Here is a 15,681-nt window from a genome sequence, read left to right as displayed (position 1 = left end):
TAATGACACTACTGACGCGTAGCCTGCTGCTGCTATATTATTTGACCTCTTCCGCATAGTTTTAGATTCCATTTAATTGACCACGGAGCATCCGTCAGACAACAAGCAGCACTCCTTAGACTTTGAGCTATCGTTCTCAAGCAATCATGTAGGTTGGGGATATACGCTCTTCGGTCTCATAAGAGCCTTCTTCTCTTTTTGTCCGCGCACTCAAAGATAGTCAAGCGCGGCATTGCAAGATCTTGCATGAAGGCGGCCCTCATCAGGTCATGTCACCATGAAGTGGATGCAAGCTTCCAAATGCAAGTAGCCAGGATGAAGCTCGCAGGTTTCCCGGTACCGCTTTTAACCAGCATCGCTGAAATCCTCGCAAGAAGCCTTAACAGAAAGCAATCGGCAGCCACTCAATCTGAGAATCACTCACGGCAAATGGTTGCGGTTATCCCATGTGTGCACCAGGTTGCGCATAATCTCAATAAGGTTGTCAGCAGGGCAGGCGTTAGGTTGCTGTTTTCTGCTAGAAATAAGTTAGGTAGCCTGTGCCATCAAGTCAATCGGGTGACCGAGAACAACAAAAAAAGTTGTAAAAAGCCCCACAGACAGAGGATTGTTGGTGACTGTTGTGACTGTGTGGTTTATAAGAATCCTCTTTCATGCAAGCGTTTTTATATTGGCTATACGCGGCGGTGCATCAATGACCATATGCGCGAACACTCATACAATGTTCAACAACGAGCTCGAGATAGTCACGTGTCACTGCGTTGCAATGAATGCGGCTGCAAGCCGTCTTTTAAAGATGTGACCTATGTGTCAAAATACCGCGATGACCGCGCACGTCTTATTTCCGAAGCTTTCCACATTCATGTTAGCGGCGAAGCATCTGTAAGCCGTCCCTCTATTTCGCTCCTTCCCGAGAAAATTGCTTTCCTATCGCATTAATTGCATTTTTCTCCCCTGTACATGCTGAATTTCTGTTGATTCTGTGCTTTGAGATAGCGGTGGAATATATGTATGCTGACTGAAAGAATCAGGAGACTTGGTTGTTAATCAGCGCTGTTTCCTGTATCCCTCTCCTTGTTCTGTTGTTTAGCGCTGCTTTGCGACTCGTGACACAAGAAGGCTACAGTGTTAATTATCGAAACGAATGATTGGATAGATCAATAAATAGCATACTTTGCGTTCGAAAATATTCTAATACCACCTAAAAGGAAACACAAAATTTGGTGTTTATATGCAGTTACAAACGCTTTTCTAGCTGTATCTGCAACGTAAATCTATTTCTTAATTAATATGAACGTAACGCTTCGCCCCCATTTACTTTTCCGTTTAAGTTTTTCTCTCTCCCCTTCCGTTTAACATTTAACCGCCGTCTTCTTGGCCAATCCCCCGTAGTGGCCAAGCGCCACAAGTGAGAAGCAAGCAAGCAAGCAAGCAAGCAAGCAAGCAAGCAAGCAAGCAAGCAAGCAAGCAAGCAAGCAAGCAAGCAAGCAAGCAAGATGGGTCTGCCATTGACAGTTGCGATGCTGCTGTCTTTCAGAGCTTCTGTGCTTGGGCGCTCACATAGGGATGTACACATCACCATAGAGAAATTCATTGTTGAATTTAACTGATTTCATTGTTAATCGTATTAATACTTTCATTCTTTCCTCATTGCCCCATTTGTAGACACATATGTATATATTCCTTGTTTTTTCCATGTTTATTATACTGACTGACGGAAAGTAAGCGCACCGGAAGACACACACATGGGTGTGTGTATTCCAGTGCACTTATTTTCCGTCGACCTGCAAGGCACCATCTAGCCCGTATGCAGATGTCCTTAAATTTTAATGACTGTTTACTGAATTGTTCTGCATTATACTTGCTTTAAGTTATTCAAAATTGTTGATTTAAAAGAAATTTGTTGCATGAACGCATCTATAATATCAGCCGACTCTGCCAATCCCCCTGAGTGGGTATGTGCCAGTGACGTAAAGATGTCGTCGTCATCATCATCATCATCATCGTCAACAACAACAACAACAACAACAACAACAACAACAACTTGAGACCGTTGAGGCCAGAACGACGACGACAACCACAACAAGCAGGAGGTGCAGGAATTTTAGATTTTTACCTCCTTTTCTGAACACACAAGCAAAGTCTGCCCGACTCTTGGCCAATCCCCGCGAGTGGGTAAGCGCCAATCTCATCAAGGACATCATCATCATCATCAAGTCGGTGGCCGCCGTCAAGAAAACCTATCGCGAGAAGTTCAACTCGCCCGAGATGGACGTGCTAGACATGGTGGCCGAAGCAATCGCCGCTCTGGGTGAAATCGTCGTAGCAGATTTGGCTCCACCGGTGGTCGCTTTACCTGCTAATGCTAACAGGCAGCGGAACAAGATAGCGCCACCGTACAATCAAGCTCTCGGCGATAGCCAGCAATCGGCCACGGAAATGCGCAAGAAAGGAATCCGCTCGGAAGGCGTCAGCAAGACCCAAGCCTGCCGAAATCCTCCTAGGTGGGACTACGTCCGGGTAGAGACGGTCGAAAAGAACATTTACAGAGAACATATTACAAGTGCGCAACGCTCTGAGATAGAGGTGAATGCCTATCGGCTTGATAACGGTATCGAAATTGGCGGTCGAGCTGTGCCCAAGGCCATCTTAAACATTGAAGAGGCCAACCTGCCAGGTTGCCTATATGAATGGTTGCATGCGACGAATCACGGCTCCCTTACGAGCATAGAAGCTCAGTGTTGGCCTGTAGCACTCAGCGGCAGGGACCTTCTCGCTGTAGTCCAAGCTGTCCCCTTGGAAGCAAAGGCGGTCGCCTACCTCGTACCCGCCGTGGTGCACGTCTTGAGCCAGCGCCCCTTGCAATCCGGCGACGGACCCATGGCACTTGTTGTGGTTGCGACTCGTGAGATGGCCCGGGAAGTCTACCAGGTAGCCTGCAGCATCCAGGAGTGCACGAAGGTTAGATCTGCGTGCCTCTCCTGTCGCGAACCCAAAGGACCGCAGCTCGAAGACCTCGAGAAACGTCCGCAGATCTGCATCGCGACTCCCGGTCGTCTCCTCAGCTTTCTGAAAGAAGGCAGGCTCCACCTCTTACGATGCACGTACGTGGTGTTTGACAGGGCCGATCTCATGATGGATCTGGGCATCGAGTTTCAAATTCAGGCCATTAGGGAGTGGATTCGTCCGGACCGCCAGACGCAAGTATGGCTCCCTTCAAGAACCCGGAGCGTGCGTCCGCTGTGCGAGGACCTGCTTGAAGACTACGTCCAGGTCAGCGTCGGCGTAAAGCCGGCACTTCCGGACGATTCCGTCGAGCAGATCGTATTCGTCTGCGACGAGGCAGATAAAGGCGAGCGACTCGTCGAGCTTCTCCAGGACATCGACGACGAGGCACGCGACAAAGTCATCATTTTTGCCGAAACCAAGCGAACAGTGGACGACATCGTGGGTTTGTTGGCGCTCCGAGAGCACCCCGCGATCGGCATCCACGGAAGAAAGACGGACGAGGAGCTGGACTGGGCGCTTTCCTCGTTTCGAGAGAACGGAACTTCCATCCTGGTGTCCACCGACTTGTTCTCGCGAAAGCTGGACGTTCCCGGCGGCGCACGGTTCGTCGTGAACTACGACTACCCCAGGTGTTCGGACGTTTACATGATGCGCCTGCGTCGGGCTGCCGGGAATTCCGGACGGGCTGCCGTGGCGTACACGTTGTTCACGCACCAGGACAAACGGCATGCCAGCGACCTCGTGTCCATTCTTCGCGATGCAAGGCAGCCGGTACCGGTCGAGCTCAAAGACATGCTCAAAGAAACAGGGCGCGAGCGCAGGTTAGGAGCCGGTCGTAGAGGCAAGCGATGTGCATCGTGAAAATGCACGTGTCGACCACACCTATATATATATATATATATATATATATATATATATATATATATATATTGGCACACAGCTGTTGCTTGTGGTGTTCGTCACTTAAGACTTCCCCGAAAACTCGCTGTGCTCGCGGTGTGCAACAATCACGTGTATTTCAGCCCACGAGGAGTGAACACGATGTGTTGCCCGTACGAGTAAAATTTGTATTGCATCTCGGAACTGTTTCTAGCCTATATTTTGCAGTGTTGAGTTTTAACACCATCATTGCGAGTTCGTACTGAATCCCTCGTGCTCTTTTGGAACGTAGCGACAGGGGCGCGATGATGAATACACGTTGAGGCTGCAGAATAACTGAAACTTATTGTTAGAGCCAATTGAACCACACCAAGGTTTGTTTAGCTGTAGCTTATATAACGTGTCTGGCATATCATTGGCAGACCAGACGTTTCGTGGAACTGCGAATGTAGTGCGGTAAAGTGGTAAAAAAAAAGAATATTTTACTGTCTTATTGCTGCAACCTACAATTCTTCATAAAACGTGAACAATGGGTAAATTTCTCATGAAGTTTTAGTTCGAACCTAACGTTATCAATAATGTACGAATGCTTTTACATTTAAAGCGTGCATTCATGGCAGCGAAAGCATGGTAGACGACTGTTTTCATCATCGGCGCATGAATTTCTGTCCGAAAATAAATCAGTCGACCCACTGGGTGTCACAAAATGCGACCATGCTGTCTTATCAGATAAATTACCAAATGTCGCTGCCAGCTTAGGTATAAGTCCAGGGTTTACTATATATAGTATTAGCTATATGTACTATAGATGTAAAAACTTGTGTATATATGCTGTACCGAGGAGAGCATACGTCGCCTTGGAAAAGACAAATTCACTTGTCGAAACACTGGCTCCTGCTTTCCTCGTGTTCTCGTTTTACCCGTATCCTTCACGAACATGAACAGTGGATATTTGGGAGCAATACTGGAAGGATCGAGAAGGTCCAAGGAATAAACGATCCGTTAAACTAAAGTCATGCTTCGTATAAGAAACTGTTTGACGCGATTTGTACTATGGCCTCAAATTACCCTCCCCTGACGAACCTCATTTGACCAAATATAAGCGAGACTGTGTAGAAGATAGAAGACAAGTGAGCAGGCCGAGTTCTGTTGTGCGCTCCGACGGTCGACCCTTCGACTTCTCCGTCAGTAGCGACACTGGGCTCCTTTGGTCATCCACGCACGTACGCGAACGAGGCCGAGGCACGTGTTGCGAGAAATGATACAAGGCATGCGACGTGAAAACAGTACCTTTACGTTTCGTATAACGACTCATCAGGAAGAGGTCTCAATTATTTCGCATTCATCGACGTAGTGCACTTGACTTTCTTTTTTAATCAGCTGTGGGAAACTACTGAATCAAATGCGCCCCGTTTACAACCTCTCCCAATCACCAGATGGATTTGCAAACGGTCACACTAATGAAAAATTTTCTCGCATATTCGTAAACTCGTTTTGTCGCATATGCCGTTGGCGATATCAGGCGCATTTTCTTTCCCGCTCGTTACCGAGTCTCCGTGGAAGCCGCGGGGCAGCCGTAGTAAACAAGAAAGCAAGCGAATTCAGGTCTTCACGCCTTCTGAATTCTTGTTCGTCGGCTTTCCTCGCCCTGCCCTACTTCTATCTCCATCTCTTTTCCGTCTCCCAGAGTGGGGTAGTCAACCAGACTCATCTCTGGTTAACATCTCTGCCTTCTCTATTTCCTCCACCTTGTCCATCGTATGCTTTAATGCACACGTCTTCTTGTTATTTTTTTTTACGCGAATACAGTTACTACGTTTCAGAGCTTGTCTTGTTCTCACCCGCGTGTAACCTCTCCCGTTTTTTGAAAGGGTCACGCAAAAACCGAGTGAAAGTTGCCGGGCGGCAAGACGTCGAGTGACGCGCGGAAGTCGTTGCGCTTTTCACACGCACGAATTATTGTCTCGAAAATTTATTACGAAGTGTGTAAAGCGTATCAAACATGCAAGGGTGAATTCGCATGCCTGTATACTTCATGCAAGCCGCCCCTGTTGCACATAGCGTCCGAAAATTAAATGTAACAGCGAGCTACGGCAACGGGCTTGCAGCTATGCGATGACGACGACGTAGGAATAGGGACGAGCAGACGCGGGTCCCCTGCGCGCCTGCAGAAACTGCGTTCGCACTGGCTTACTCCAAGAAGGTCTCACTGCACATGCGTGCTGGGCACGTTACCGACTCGGCCACCGGAACGTACGGCTGAGCAAGCGTGATCTGCGGGGGCTACGCGTACCAGTGCTTGCGTCATAGCGCATCAGAAAGATGACAGTCATACCGGCGGAGATAAAGCGAAGCCAGCTGAAACTCGGTCGAGCATCGTGTAAGCTTCGTAATGCAGTCGTTTTCAATTTTGAGGGCAAAATTATTCTTTGCATAATCGTTCATTTATCGCGTTAGACGGCTTCTGCGTGTGCCCGGGGACTAATATACGCAGAGAACCAGCGCCTTAGAGACACTTTATTTTTTGTCGGAAAAATGATATTTTCGTAGGCTTACCATTTTTTCAATTTCGAGGGGAAAATTATTCTTTGCCCAATCGTTCATTTATCGCTTTAGACGGCTTCTGCGTGTGGCCGGGGACTCATATATGCGGAGAACCAGCGGCTTAGAGACACTTTATTTTTTGTCGGAAAAGTGATATTTTCGTGGGCTATAGGCTTACCATTTTTTCAATATTAAGGGGAAAATTATTCTTTGGCTAATCGTTCATTTATCGCTTTAGACGGCTTCTGCGCGTGCCCGCGGACTCATATATGCGGAAAACTAGCGCCTTAGAGACACTTTATTTTTTGTCGGAAAAATGATATTTTCGTGGGCTATAGGCTTACCATTTTTTCAATTTCGAGGGGAAAATTATTCTTTGCCCAATCGTTCATTTATCGCTTTAGACAGCTTCTGCGTGTGCCCGGGGACTCATATATGCGGAGAACCAGCGGCTTAGAGACACTTTATTTTTTGTCGGAAAAGTGATATTTTCGTGGGCTATAGGCTTACCATTTTTTCAATTTCGAGGGGAAAATTATTCTTTGCCCAATCGTTCATTTATCGCTTTAGACGGCTTCTGCGTGTGCCCGGGGACTCATATATGCGGAGAACCAGCGCCTTAGAGACACTTTATTTTTTGTCAGAAAAATGATATTTTCGTGGGCTATAGGCTTACCATTTTTTCAATATTAAGGGGAAAATTATTCTTTGCCTAATCGTTCATTTATCGCTTTAGACGGCTTCTGCGCGTGCCCGCGGACTCATATATGCGGAGAACCAGCGGCTTAGAGACACTTTATTTTTTGTCGGAGAAATGATATTTTCGTGGGCTATAGGCTTACCATTTTTTCAATTTCGAGGGGAAAATTATTCTTTGCCTAATCGTTCATTTATTGCTTTAGACGGCTTCTGCGCGTACCCGGGGACTCATATATGCGGAGAACCAGCGGCTTAGAGACACTTTATTTTTGGTCGGAAAAATGATATTTTCGTGGGCTATAGGCTTACCATTTTTTCAATATTAGGGGAAGATTATTCTTTGGCTAATCGTTCATTTATCGCTTTAGACGGCTTCTGCGCGTGCCCGGGGACTCATATATGCGGAGAACCAGCGCCTTAGAGACACTTTATTTTTTTTCGGAAAAATAATATTTTCGTGGGCTAAAGGCTTACCATTTTTTTCAATTTTAAGGGGAAAATTATTCTTTGCCCAATCGTTCATTTATCGCTTTAGACGGCTTCTGCGTGTGCCCGGGGACTCATATATGCGAAGAACCAGTGGCTTAGAGACACTTTATTTTTTGTCGGAAAAAATGATATTTTCGTGGGCTATAGGCTTACCATTTTTTCAATATTAAGGGGAAAATTATTCTTTGCCTAATCGTTCATTTATCGCTTTAGACGGCTTCTGCGTGCGCCCGGGGACTCATATATGCGGAGAACTAGTGCCTTAGAGACACTTTATTTTTTGTCGGAAAAATGATATTTTCGTGGGCTATAGGCTTACCATTTTTTCAATTTCGAGGGGAAAATTATTCTTTGCCCAATCGTTCATTTATCGCTTTAGACGGGTTCTGCGTGTGCCCGGGGACTCATATATGCGGAGAACCAGCGGCTTAGAGACACTTTATTTTTTGTCGGAAAAGTGATATTTTCGTGGGCTATAGGCTTACCATTTTTTCAATTTCGAGGGGAAAATTATTCTTTGCGTAATCGTTCATTTATCGCATTAGACGGCTTCTGCGTGTGCCCGGGGACTCATATATGCGGAGAACCAGCGGCTTAGACACACTTTACTTTTGGTCGGAAAAATGATATTTTCGTGGGCTATACGCTTACCATTTTTTCAATTTCGAGGGGAAAATTATTCTTTGCCTAATCGTTCATTTATCGCTTTAGACGGCTTCTGCGTGTGCCCGGGGACTCATATATGCGGAGAACCAGCGGCTTAGAGACACTTAATTTTTTGTCGGATAAATGATATTTTCGTGGGCTATAAGCTTACCATTTTTTCAATATTAAGGGGGAAATTATTTTTTGGCTAATCGTTCATTTATCGCTTTAGACGGCTTCAGCGCATGCCCGGGGACTCATATATGCGGAGAACCAGCGCCTTAGAGACACTTTATTTTTTGTCGGATAAATGATATTTTCGTGGGCTATAGGCTTACCATTTTTCGATTTTGAGGGCAAAGTTATTCTTTGCCTAATCGTTCATTTATAGCTTTAGACGGCTTCTGCGCGTGCCCGGGGACTCATATATGGGGAGAACCAGCGCCTTAGAGACACTTTATTTTTTGTCGCAAAAATGATATTTTCGTGGGCTATAGGCTTACCATTTTTTCAATTTCGAGGGGAAAATTATTCTTTGCCTAATCGTTCATTTATCGCTTTAGACGGCTTCTGCGTGTGCCCGGGGACTCATATATGCGGAGAACCAGCGGCTTACAGACACTTTATTTTTTGTCGGATAAATGATATTTTCGTGGGCTATAGGCTTACCATTTTTTCAATTTCGAGGGTAAAATTATTCTTTGCCTAATCGTTCCTTTATCGCTTTAGACGGCTTCTGCGTGTGCCCGGGGACTCATATATGCGGAGAACCAGCGCCTTAGAGACACTTTATTTTTTGTCGGAAAAATGATATTTTCGTGGGGTATAGGCTTACCATTTTTTCAATTTTAAGGGGAAAATTATTCTTTGCCTAATCGTTCATTTATCGCTTTAAATGGCTTCTGCGTGTGCCCGGGGACTCATATATGCAGAGAACCAGCGCCTTAGAGACACTTTATTTTTTGCCGGCAAAATGATATTTTCGTGGGCTATAGGCTTACCATTTTTTCAATTTCGAGGGGAAAATTATTCTTTGCCTAATCGTTAATTTATCGCTTTAGACGGCTTCTGCGTGTGCCCGGGGACTCATATATGCGGAGATGCAGCGGCTTAGAGACACTTTATTTTTTGTCGGAAAAATGATATTTTCGTGGGCTATAGGCTTACCATTTTTTCAATTTCGAGGGGAAAACTATTCTTTGCCTAATCGTTCATTTATCGCATTAGATGGCTTCTGCGCGTGCCCGGGGACTCATATATGCGGAGAACCAGCGGCTTAGACACACTTTATTTTTGGTCGGAAAAATGATATTTTGGTGGGCTATACGCTTACCATTTTTTCAATTTCGAGGGGAAAATTATTCTTTGCCTAATCGTTCATTTATCGCTTTAGACGGCTTCTGCGTGTGCCCGGGGACTCATATATGCGGAGAACCAGCGGCTTAGAGACACTTTATTTTTTGTCGGATAAATGATATTTTCGTGGGCTATAGGGTTACCATTTTTTCAATTTCGAGGGGAAAATTATTCTTTGCCCAATCGTTCATTTATCGCTTTAGACGGCTTCTGCGCGTGGTCGGGGACTCATATATGTGGAGAACCAGCGGCTTAGACACACTTTATTTTTGGTCGGATAAATGATATTTTCGTGGGATATAAGCTTACCATTTTTTCAATATTAAGGGGAACATTATTTTTTGGCTAATCGTTCATTTATCGCTTTAGACGGCTTCTGGGCGTGCCCGCGGACTCATATATGCGGAGAACCAGCGGCTTAGAGACACTTTATTTTTTGTCGGATAAATGATATTTTCGTGGGCTATAGGGTTACCATTTTTTCAATTTCGAGGGGAAAATTATTCTTTGCCCAATCGTTCATTTATCGCTTTAGACGGCTTCTGCGTGTGCCCGGGGACTCATATATGCGGAGAACCAGCGGCTTAGAGACACTTTATTTTTTGTCGGAAAAATGATATTTTCGTGGGCTTACAATTTTTTCAATTTTAAGGGGAAAATTATTCTTTGCCTAATCGTTCATTTATTGCTTTAGACGGCTTCTGCATGTGCCCGGGGACTCATATATGTGGAGAACCAGCTATAGCTTACCATTTTTCGATTTTGAGGGCAAAGTTATTCTTTGCCTAATCGTTCATTTATCGCTTTAGACGGCTTCTGCGCGTGCCCGGGGACTCATATATGGGGAGAACCAGCGCCTTAGAGACACTTTATTTTTTGTCGCAAAAATGATATTTTCGTGGGGTATAGGCTTACCATTTTTTCAATTTTAAGGGGAAAATTATTCTTTGCCTAATCGTTCATTTATCGCTTTAAACGGCTTCTGCGTGTGCCCGGGGACTCATATATGCGGAGAACCAGCGCCCTAGAGGCACTTTATTTTTTGTCGGCAAAATGATATTTTCGTGGGCTATAGGCTTACCATTTTTTCAATTTCGAGGGGAAAATTATTCTTTGCCTAATCGTTAATTTATCGTTTTAGACGGCTTCTGCGTGTGCGCGGGGACTCATATATGCGGAGATGCAGCGGCTTAGAGACACTTTATTTTTTGTCGGAAAAATGATATTTTCGTGGGTTATAGGCTTACCATTTTTTCAATTTCGAGGGGAAAATTATTCTTTGCCTAATCGTTCATTTATCGCTTTAGACGGCTTCTGCGTGTTCCCGGGGACTCATATATGCGGAGAACCAGCGGCTTAGAGACACTTTATTTTTTGTCGGATAAATGATATTTTCGTGGGCTATAAGCTTACCATTTTTTCAATATTAAGGGGGAAATTATTTTTTGGCTAATCGTTCATTTATCGCTTTAGACGGCTTCTGCGCATGCCCGGGGACTCATATATGCGGAGAACCAGCGGCTTAGAGACACTTTATTTTTTGTCGGAAAAATGATATTTTCGTGGGCTACAGGTTTACCATTTTTTCAATTTTAAGGGGAAAATTATTCTTTGCCTAATCGTTCATTTATCGCTTTAGACGGCTTCTGCGTGTGCCCGGGGACTCATATATGCGCAGAACCAGCGGCTTAGAGACACTTTATTTTTTGTCAGATAAATGATATTTTCGTGGGCTATAGGGTTACCATTTTTTCAATTTCGAGGGGAAAATTATTCTTTGCCCAATCGTTCATTTATCGCTTTAGACGGCTTCTGATGTGCCCGGGGACTCATATATGTGGAGAACCAGCGGTTTAGAGACACCTTATTTTTTGTCGGAAAAATGATATTTTCGTGGGCTATAGGCTTACCATTTTTTCAATTTCGAGGGGAAAATTATTCTTTGCCTAATCGTTCATTTATCGCTTTAGACGGCTTCTGCGTGTGCCCGGGGACTCATATATGCCGAGAACCAGCGCCTTAGAGACACTTTATTTTTTGTCGGAAAAATGATATTTTCGTGGGCTATAGGCTTACCATTTTTTCAATTTCGAGGGGAAAATTATTCTTTGCCTAATCGTTCATTTATCACATTAGACGGCTTCTGCGCGTGCCCGGGGACTCATATATGCGGAGAACCAGCGGCTTAGACACACTTTATTTTTGGTCGGAAAAATGATATTTTCGTGGGCTATACGCTTACCATTTTTTCAATTTCGAGGGGAAAATTATTCTTTGCCTAATCGTTCATTTATCGCTTTAGACGGCTTCTGCGTTTTCCCGGGGACTCATATATGCGGAGAACCAGCGGCTTAGAGACACTTTATTTTTTGTCGGATAAATGATATTTTCGTGGGCTATAAGCTTACCATTTTTTCAATATTAAGGGGGAAATTATTTTTTGGCTAATCGTTCATTTATCGCTTTAGACGGCTTCTGCGCATGCCCGGGGACTCATATATGCGGAGAACCAGCGGCTTAGAGACACTTTATTTTTTGTCGGAAAAATGATATTTTCGTGGGCTATAGGTTTACCATTTTTTCAATTTTAAGGGGAAAATTATTCTTTGCCTAATCGTTCATTTATCGCTTTAGACGGCTTCTGCGTGTGCCCGGGGACTCATATATGCGCAGAACCAGCGGCTTAGAGACACTTTATTTTTTGTCAGATAAATGATATTTTCGTGGGCTATAGGGTTACCATTTTTTCAATTTCGAGGGGAAAATTATTCTTTGCCCAATCGTTCATTTATCGCTTTAGACGGCTTCTGCGTGTGCCCGGGGACTCATATATGCGGAGAACCAGCGGCTTAGAGACACTTTATTTTTTGTCGGAAAAATGATATTTTCGTGGGCTATAGGCTTACCATTTTTTCAATTTTAAGGGGAAAATTATTCTTTGCCTAATCGTTCATTTATTGCTTTAGACGGCTTCTGCATGTGCCCGGGGACTCATATATGTGGAGAACCAGCGGTTTAGAGACACCTTATTTTTTGTCGGAAAAATGATATTTTCGTGGGCTATAGGCTTACCATTTTTTCAATTTCGAGGGGAAAATTATTCTTTGCCTAATCGTTCATTTATCGCTTTAGACGGCTTCTGCGTGTGCCCGGGGACTCATATATGCCGAGAACCAGCGGCTTAGACACACTTTATTTTTGGTCGGAAAAATGATATTTTCGTGGGCTATACGCTTACCATTTTTTCAATTTCGAGGGGAAAATTATTCTTTGCCTAATCGTTCATTTATCGCTTTAGACGGCTTCTGCGTGTGCCCGGGGACTCATATATGCCGAGAACCAGCGGCTTAGACACACTTTATTTTTGGTCGGAAAAATGATATTTTCGTGGGCTATACGCTTACCATTTTTTCAATTTCGAGGGGAAAATTATTCTTTGCCTAATCGTTCATTTATCGCTTTAGACGGCTTCTGCGTGTTCCCGGGGACTCATATATGCGGAGAACCAGCGGCTTAGAGACACTTTATTTTTTGTCGGATAAATGATATTTTCGTGGGCTATAAGCTTACCATTTTTTCAATATTAAGGGGGAAATTATTTTTCGGCTAATCGTTCATTTATCGCTTTAGACGGCTTCTGCGCATGCCCGGGGACTCATATATGCGGAGAACCAGCGCCTTAGAGACACTTGATTTTTTTGTCGGATAAATGATATTTTCGTGGGCTATAGGCTTACCATTTTTCGATTTAGAGGGCAAAGTTATTCTTTGCCTAATCGTTCATTTATCGCTTTAGACGGCTTCTGCGCGTGCCCGGGGACTCATATATGGGGAGAACCAGCGCCTTAGAGACACCTTATTTTTTGTCGCAAAAATGATATTTTCGTGGGCTATAGGCTTACCATTTTTCCAATTTCGAGGGTAAAATTATTCTTTGCCTAATCGTTCATTTATCGCTTTAGACGGCTTCTGCGTGTGCCCGGGGACTCATATATGCGGAGAACCAGCGCCTTAGAGACACTTTATTTTTTGACGGAAAAATGATATTTTCGTGGGGTATAGGCGCACCATTTTTTCAATTTTAAGGGGAAAATTATTCTTTGCCTAATCGTTCATTTATCGCTTTAAACGGCTTCTGCGTGTGCCCGGGGACTCATATATGCGGAGAACCAGCGCCTTAGAGACACTTTATTTTTTGTCGGCAAAATGATATTTTCGTGGGCTATAGGCTTACCATTTTTTCAATTTCGAGGGGAAAATTATTCTTTGCCTAATCGTTAATTTATCGCTTTAGACGGCTTCTGCGTGTGCCCGGGGACTCATATATGCGGAGATGCAGCGGCTTAGAGACACTTTATTTTTTGTCGGAAAAATGATATTTTCGTGGGCTATAGGTTTACCATTTTTTCAATTTTAAGGGGAAAATTATTCTTTGCCTAATCGTTCATTTATCGCTTTAGACGGCTTCTGCGTGTGCCCGGGGACTCATATATGCGGAGAACCAGCGCCTTAGAGACACTTTATTTTTTGTCGGCAAAATGATATTTTCGTGGGCTATAGGCTTACCATTTTTTCAATTTCGAGGGGAAAATTATTCTTTGCCTAATCGTTCATTTATCGCTTTAGACGGCTTCTGCGTGTGCCCGGGGACTCATATATGCCGAGAACCAGCGGCTTAGACACACTTTATTTTTGGTCGGAAAAATGATATTTTCGTGGGCTATACGCTTACCATTTTTTTCAATTTCGAGGGGAAAATTATTCTTTGCCTAATCGTTCATTTATCGCTTTAGACGGCTTCTGCGTGTGCCCGGGGACTCATATATGCCGAGAACCAGCGGCTTAGACACACTTTATTTTTGGTCGGAAAAATGATATTTTCGTGGGCTATACGCTTACCATTTTTTCAATTTCGAGGGGAAAATTGTTCTTTGCCTAATCGTTCATTTATCGCTTTAGACGGCTTCTGCGTGTTCCCGGGGACTCATATATGCGGAGAACCAGCGGCTTAGAGACACTTTATTTTTTGTCGGATAAATGATATTTTCGTGGGCTATAAGCTTACCATTTTTTCAATATTAAGGGGGAAATTATTTTTTGGCTAATCGTTCATTTATCGCTTTAGACGGCTTCTGCGCATGCCCGGGGACTCATATATGCGGAGAACCAGCGCCTTAGAGACACTTTATTTTTTTGTCGGATAAATGATATTTTCGTGGGCTATAGGCTTACCATTTTTCGATTTAGAGGGCAAAGTCATTCTTTGCCTAATCGTTCATTTATCGCTTTAGACGGCTTCTGCGCGTGCCCGGGGACTCATATATGGGGAGAACCAGCGCCTTAGAGACACTTTATTTTTTGTCGCAAAGATGATATTTTCGTGGGCTATAGGCTTACCATTTTTTCAATTTCGAGGGTAAAATTATTCTTTGCCTAATCGTTCATTTATCGCTTTAGACGGCTTCTGCGTGTGCCCGGGGACTCATATATGCGGAGAACCAGCGCCTTAGAGACACTTTATTTTTTGTCGGAAAAATGATATTTTCGTGGGGTATAGGCTTACCATTTTTTCAATTTTAAGGGGAAAATTATTCTTTGCCTAATCGTTCATTTATCGCTTTAAACGGCTTCTGCGTGTGCCCGGGGACTCATATATGCGGAGAACCAGCGCCTTAGAGACACTTTATTTTTTGTCGGCAAAATGATATTTTCGTGGGCTATAGGCTTACCATTTTTTCAATTTCGAGGGGAAAATTATTCTTTGCCTAATCGTTAATTTATCGCTTTAGACGGCTTCTGCGTGTGCCCGGGGACTCATATATGCGGAGATGCAGCGGCTTAGAGACACTTTATTTTTTGTCGGAAAAATGATATTTTCGTGGGCTATAGGTTTACCATTTTTTCAATTTTTAGGGGAAAATTATTCTTTGCCTAATCGTTCATTTATCGCTTTAGACGGCTTCTGCGTGTGCCCGGGGACTCATATATGCGGAGAACCAGCGCCTTAGAGACACTTTATTTTTTGTCGGCAAAATGATATTTTCGTGGGCTATAGGCTTA

The 15,681-nt window shown here is 44.0% G+C and overlaps 1 pseudogene; it reads left to right on the top strand.

The window, feature by feature from the left end:
• Positions 1-2,074: 2,074 nt before the first annotated feature.
• On the top strand, positions 2,075-4,092 carry LOC139050102 (probable ATP-dependent RNA helicase DDX5 pseudogene; annotated as a pseudogene).
• Positions 4,093-15,681: the final 11,589 nt, after the last annotated feature.

The sequence above is a fragment of the Dermacentor albipictus genome, chromosome 9, assembly GCF_038994185.2.
Source record: "Dermacentor albipictus isolate Rhodes 1998 colony chromosome 9, USDA_Dalb.pri_finalv2, whole genome shotgun sequence".
Lineage (NCBI taxonomy): Eukaryota > Metazoa > Arthropoda > Arachnida > Ixodida > Ixodidae > Dermacentor > Dermacentor albipictus.
This window is presented reverse-complemented; position numbering and strand designations above follow the sequence as displayed.